The sequence below is a fragment of the Malaclemys terrapin genome, chromosome 3 (genome assembly GCF_027887155.1).
Source record: "Malaclemys terrapin pileata isolate rMalTer1 chromosome 3, rMalTer1.hap1, whole genome shotgun sequence".
Taxonomy (NCBI): Eukaryota; Metazoa; Chordata; order Testudines; family Emydidae; genus Malaclemys; species Malaclemys terrapin.
This window is the reverse complement of record NC_071507.1, coordinates 121,019,351-121,026,237: the sequence shown is the minus strand read 5'-3', so window position 1 is coordinate 121,026,237 and position 6,887 is coordinate 121,019,351. Positions and strand designations below refer to the sequence as shown.

The 6,887-nt window shown below is 45.4% G+C and overlaps 1 pseudogene; it reads right to left on the bottom strand.

Annotated features, from left to right (window-relative positions):
* Nucleotides 1–920: 920 nt before the first annotated feature.
* On the bottom strand, nt 921–5,916 carry LOC128834268 (uncharacterized; annotated as a pseudogene).
* Between the last annotated feature and the right edge of the window lie 971 nt (nt 5,917–6,887).

The following is a 6,887-nucleotide window of genomic DNA, read 5'->3' as shown; positions in this document are numbered from 1 at the left end:
CACATTTTGCTGCAGATGGTGCATGGGTCAGTGGATTGTGCACTGCTGATGCTCTGTGACGTCGTTCGCGTGCCTCTTGTAGACACTGGCAGTGGTCTTCCTCAAAGGTGATGCAGGTATTTCTGACTGTTGCATGCCACTGCGTTCTGTCGCTGGCGGCGTCCTCAAGGTCCCTAGGTTTGATACTGCTGTAGTGCAGATTGGCTTTGATGGTGTCCTTGTAACGTTTCCGTGGATGACCTATATGCCGGATGCCCTGGGAGAGCTACCATACAGAAGCCGGCAGGGGATTCTGTTGGAATCCATGCGGCTGACATGACCGGTCCAACGTAGCTGTGACTTCATGATCATCATTTCCATGCTTGTCATCTGGGCTCTCTCGAGGACCTCGAGATTGGACACTTTGTCTTGCCAGCGGATCTTCATGATGTTGCGGAGGCAGCGCATGTGAAATGCTTCGAGCTGCTTGATGTGACGCCTATATAGTGTCCATGTTTCGCACCCGTACAAAAGAGATGAAAGAACAACAGCTTTGTACACAAGCAGTTTTGTTGACTTCCGGATATTGTGGTGATTTAAAACTTTGACATGCAGACAGCCAAGTGCCTGGCTTGTTTTGGATATTCGTGCATTGATCTCATTATTCAGTGATCCATCACTGGATATGACACTACCCAGATATTTAAAGTTCTCCACTACTTTCAGCTGAGTGCCGTCGATGGAGGTACTCGGGACAGAAGCATTTGATCCAGGTGCAGTTTGATGGAGAACTTCTGTCTTTCCGAGGCTGATAGTCCGAAAAATTGCGAGGCCTCAGCAAACTTGTTGACAATGTGCTGAAGATCATTTTCAGTGTGAGCCATGAGGGCACAGTCGTCAGCAAAGAGTGCCTCAAGAAGGAGTTTCTGCACTGTCTTAGTCTTTGCATTCAGGCGACGGAGGTCAAAAAGTGAACCATCGTGCCAGTATTTCAGGTATATACCTCGGTCCAGATCTTTCAGTGCATGGTTAAGGACACATGCAAAGAACAGGTTAAATAGGACAGGAGCGAGAACACATCCTTGTTTCATGCCGTTGGTGATGTTAAAGGGGGCTGATGTGGCTCCATCAGACAATACTTCGCCTGTCATGCTGTCATGAAAAAGGTGTATAATCTGGACAAATTTTCTTGGGCAGCCAAGTCGTGTTAGAATGGTCCAAAGGGCTTCCCTGTTGATGGTATCAAAAGCCTTTGTCAGATCTATGAAGACAGCATACAGGTGCATGTTCTGTTCAATGCACTTCTCTTGTATTTGTCTGACAGCAAACACCATGTCAGCTGTGCTCTGGCCAGGTCAAAAACCACATTGACTTTCAGGTAGATTTGCCTCGGAAATACTGGCTATTAGGCAGTTCAAGATGACGCGGGCGATGATCTTCCCTCCAACAGAGAGGATGGATATGCCTCTATAGTTTCCACATTTTGCTTTGCTGCCTTTGTTCTTGAAAAGAGAGACAATAGTAGCATCGCGAAGGTCCTGTGGTATGTTTTTGTCCTCCCAGATGTTGATGATCACGCTGTGGAATGCTGCTAGTGCTGCTGGACCTGCTGCTTTATATATCTCTGCTGGTATCCCATCTTTTCCAGGAGCTTTCCCTGAACTCATCTGGCTAACAGCTTTCTTAATCTCCTCTATAGTGGGCGGAAAGTCAAGATCTGTCAGAGCAGGTTGTTGTGGAATTTCATTAAGGACATTATTATTCACGGTTGATGGTCTATTGAGAAGGTTGCTAAAGTGTTCTCGCCATCTTTAGTTGATGCCTTCTTTATCTTTAATCAGCATTCTGTTGTCTAATGAGAGCAATGGGGTAGTCCTTGGTTTAAAGGGTCCATAGACAGTCTTAATAGAACATCCTAAAGAACATCTTTAAGTTGTGGGTCTCAGCATAGTGCTCAATTTCTTTGGCTTTCCTCTCCCACCAGTTATCTTGTATCTGACAGAGGTCTTTCTGTGTTTTGCTCTGAAGGTACTTGAAATGGTCTTGTTTAGAGACTGAGGAGGGGTCATTCTGCCATTCGATAAAAGCTTTTCTCTTTACTTCCAGTGCTGAGCATATTTCTTCTTGGTTCTCATCAAACCAATCCTGATGTGTTCTTTTCTTTGGTCCAAGAGATGTTATTGCTGTGTCAGTCACTATCTGCTTGAACTGGTCCCACTTTTCAGTTACTGTATCGATCAGTTGTCCGTGGGATGTCAGTTTGTCATCAAGGCTCTTCTGGAATTTGTTGAAACATTGAGCATCCTTCAGTTTGGCTATATTGAAAGCAGGTCGCACATGCTTAGGGCGTTTGTGCCGAGAAGGAACGATGTAGAGTTGAAGAGACGTCCTGACTAATCTGTGATCTGTCCAGCACTCTGCGCCTCGCATTACTCTAGTAATCAGTACGTCTCGGATGTCTCGCCTTCTAACAATGGCATAGTCTATCAGATGCCACTGTTTGGATCTAGGGTGCATCCACGTCGTTTTGTATTTGTCCGCTTGTCGGAACAGAGTGTTGGTAATGGTCAGGTCATTTTCAGAACAAAGACTCAAAAGAAGTAATCCATTACTGTTCATTTTGCCTACACCATGTGACCCGATTACTCCTTTCCAGTTCTCGCTGTCAGCCCCGACTCGGGCATTGAAATCTCCAAGTAGGAATAGTTTATCTGTTACAGGTGTGGCCTTGATCAGTCTATCGAGATCTTCATACAATTGTTCCTTTGAGTTGTCAGAGCATGTTAGAGTGGGTGCATATGCACTGATGATGGTGATATGACGTTTGGCATTTAGTGGAAAGTGCAGCTTCAGCAATCTTTCATTGATACCCACTGGAAGGTCTGGGAGTTGATGCATCAATAAGGTTTTTATTGCCAGACCAACTCCGTGTATTCTGTCCTCTGTCTCAGTCTTACCCTTCCAGAAGAAGGTGTAACCACCTCCTGGTTCACTCAAGAAACCTTCCCCAGGCAATCTTGTTTCACTTAATGCTGCTATATCGATGTTATAACGGACTAGTTCTCGAGCAATGAGAGCTGTCCTTCTCTCAGGTCTTGCAACAGCTTCTCGATCCTTGAGGGTACAAACATTCCATACACCAATGGTAAGTTTTCTCAAATTTTTCTTTTGGTTTCGGCTGCAGATTGGGTTGAACTGCCAGCCGCGGCTTGCTGGCCAGTTGTACAACAACAACAACAACAACAAAGCTCACTTAGTATTAAATCAAGAATTACCTCTCCTCTTGTGGGTTCCAGGACTAGCTGCTCCAAGAAGCAGTCATTTAAGGTGTCAAGAAACTTAATCTTAGTCAATAGGGGGATAGTTGAAATCCCCCATTATTATTGAGTTATTTATTTCAATAGCCTCTCTAATCTCCTGAGCATTTCAGACACTATCACCATCCTTGTCAGGTGGTTGGTAATATATTCCTACTGCTATATTCTGATTATTAGAGCATTGAATTACTATCCAGAGAGATTCTATGGTACATTTTGGTTCCTTTAAGATTTTTACTTCATTTGATTCTACGCTTTCTTTCACATATAGTGCCACTCCCCCACCAGCACTACCTGGTATTACTGTGTCTCATTGATTATCCTCATTTCACCAAGTTTCTCTGGTGCTTATTATATCAAGATCCTCATTTAATATGAGGTACTCTAATTCACCCATTTTATTATTTACAGTAATAGACTGCTTACATTTTAAATATTCTTTTGTCAATCCAATTAATTCTAGTGATAGCACCTTTATTTCTAGTTATATACTTTTAAATATTTAAAATTTTAAATATAACAATTTAAATTTAAAGCAACTAAATACATTAGCTAAATCTAAGTGCTTCAGAAGGTGAGGGATTGATCATTCAGAACTGAGCCAGGCACAGAATAAACTCAGCATATAGATCAGCCAGTATACTACATGTATACTTAGCATCACTCTACCCTCCTACCATTTTAATCCTGTGAACAGGGGGTGCACAGTAACAGAATGTGTGGTGGATTTGAAAAGGAGACAGAAATGAGCACGCAAGCTCAGTTACTTCCCCTGCTGTGTTCTAATGCATTTGAACCTAGGTCTTCACAGGGGCAAGGCTAGCATAGCAACCAGTTTCATCACCTAACTTTCATTGTCCGTAGTTAAATTAAGACAGGAAGAATTGGTAACTGGGAGACAGGTCAGTCGCATGCAGGAGCATGTTCTGTAGCTGGGTGCCTGGAACACATAATCTTCTGGCCCGTCACATGAGGAATCAGCCACCCTTACCCACTCATTTGTGCCTAGGGAGGGGCTCCTAAAGCATGAGAACTTTGCCTGGCACTCTCCATATGTGAATTGCTCATGTTTGCTGTCTGCACTTGGGGACTGATGCCTAGGGTATGTCTACACTACGAAATTACTCCAGTTTTACAGAAGTCAATTTTGGGGAACAGATTGTATAAAGTTGAGTGCATGCGTCCACACTAAGCACATTAATTCGGCGGTGTGCATCCATAGAACTGTGGCAAACGACTTTCGGAGTGGTGCACTATGGTAGCTATCCCACAGTTCCTGCAGTCCCCGCTGCCCATTGGAATTCTGGGTTGAGCTCCCAATTCCTGATGGGGCCAAAAATTTGTCATGGGTGGTTATGGGTAAATGTCGTCAGTCAGCCCCGCCCCCCCTCCGTGAAAGCAACGGCAGACAATCATTTTGCGCCCTTTTCCCTGGATTGCCCGAGCAGACACCATAGCATGGCAAGCATCGAGTCCATTCAGCCTTTTTTCACTGTCAACGCCAGGGCTGGCTCTACTGTTTTTGCCACCCCAAGCAGCACGCCGAATTGCCGCCACGGACGGCAGGGGTAGTCCGTGTGCCATTAGGGCGGCACGCGCGTTTCCGCAGCGGCGGCAATTCGGCGGCAGCTTCTGTCTTCAGCCGGAAGACAGAAGCCACCAAATTGCCGCCGGGGGCAGCTGAACATAGAAGCTGCCACTGAATTGCCGCCACCACAGAAACACGCGTGCTGCCCTAATGGCCGTCCACGGTGGCAATTCGGTGCGCTGCTTTGGGCGGCAAAAACACACGGAATGCCGCCCCTTGCAGATTGCTGCCCCAAGCACCTGCTTGGAATGCTGGTGCCTGGAGCCGGCCCTGGTCACCGTATGTCTATTGGATGCTGCTGATAGATGCAGTACTACAGTGCTACACTGCAGCAGCTGCAGCTCCTTGCCTTTGCAAGTTAGCAAAGACGGTTACCAGTGATACTGTACCGTCTGCTGCTTTGCAAGTTGGCAAAGATGCTTACCAGTCATACTGTACCATCTGCTGCTGTCATGGGTGCTCCTGGCCAGGCTCCGTGAGGTTGGTCGGGGGCGCCTAGACAAAAATGGGAATGACTCCCCAGGTCATTCTCTTCTTTAAGTTTTGTCTAATAGAGATTCAGTGCTATCTACAATATCAGGCAAGCCTACTAAAGAACCACAGAGGCAAGCGGCCGCTCCGGGTCAGAGCCCCAGACATCCCACAGAAATGATGAGCTGCATGCCATTCTAGGGGGTGCCCGTACAACAACCCCACTCATTGCTTCCCTCCTCCCCCACCCCTCCCAGGCTACCTTGGCAGTTATCCCCCCATTTGTGTGATGAAGTAATAAAGAATGCATGAATTTGAAACAACACTGACTTTATTGCCTCTGCAAGCAGAGATCAAAGGGGGGGGGAAGGGGAGGGCGGTTGGCTTACAGGGAAGTAGAGTGAACCACCATTCTGCACTTGTTCAGCCTATAGTCTGTCCATCATGGCCTTGGAGATTTTTTAAAATGTTTTGGCATTCCGTCTTTTGGAACGGAGTTCTGATAGCACGGATTCGTCTCCCCATACGGCGATCCGATCCAGTACCTCCCATACAGTCCATGCTGGAGCTCTTTTTCGATTCTGGGACTGCATGGTCACCTGTGCTGATGAGCTCAGCATGGTTACCTGTGCTGATCAGCTCTCCACGCTGGGCAAACAGGAAATGAAATTCAAAAGTTCGCGGGGCTTTTCCTGTCTACCTGGCCAGTGCATTCGGGTTCAGATTGCTGTCCAGAGCGGTGACAATGGTGCACTGTGAGATAGCTCCCAGAGGCCCATCGAATTGCGTCCACGCTAACCCTAATTTGAAATAGATTTTAAGAGCCCTTTATGTTGATAAAATGGCTTCGTTGTGTGGACGGGTGCAGGGTTAATTCAATATAATGCTGCTAAATTCAACCTAAACTCGTAGTGTAGACCAGGCCCTAGAGTGCAGGCTCTTGGTGATAAGCCACCTTATAATAAAATTCTGGCTCACCTCTTCCGACACAAGACCAATCACATTTTTGAGGTGCCAGCTTGTTTTTGTCTTGCCTTCAATGTGAACTCTGGCAGTTGCCATACAGAAGGAAAAAGCATTTGTGAACTGATTGGCTCCATCAAGTGTCCATCATACAGCACTGCATAGGGGAAATAATTTCAGGAATTCACTTCCTAGGTTTCTAAGTTTAAAATTCAAAATATGCCTGCTTTTTAACAAACACAATTTGAACTACAAGAGATCATGCTGTTCTTTTGTTGAGCATAACTGCACTGCTTCGACAGTATATGGAAAGCACACATGCACTTTATGATTGAAAAAACCTAACTGAGCAAGCAGCAAGCATCTCTTCTCAGTTTTATCCTTTCAAAACTAATCCTGAAATTGTGAAATATGCGAATGGTATTACAGAATTATGATGGTTACTATTAAAAGATTCAGTGTATTCTAGTAGTTAAAACATGACACTTGACGTAAGGAAATCTTTGTTCTATTCCTGCTTTTCCACAAACAAATCGTGTGACATAGGGCAAATCACATAATCTCTCTGC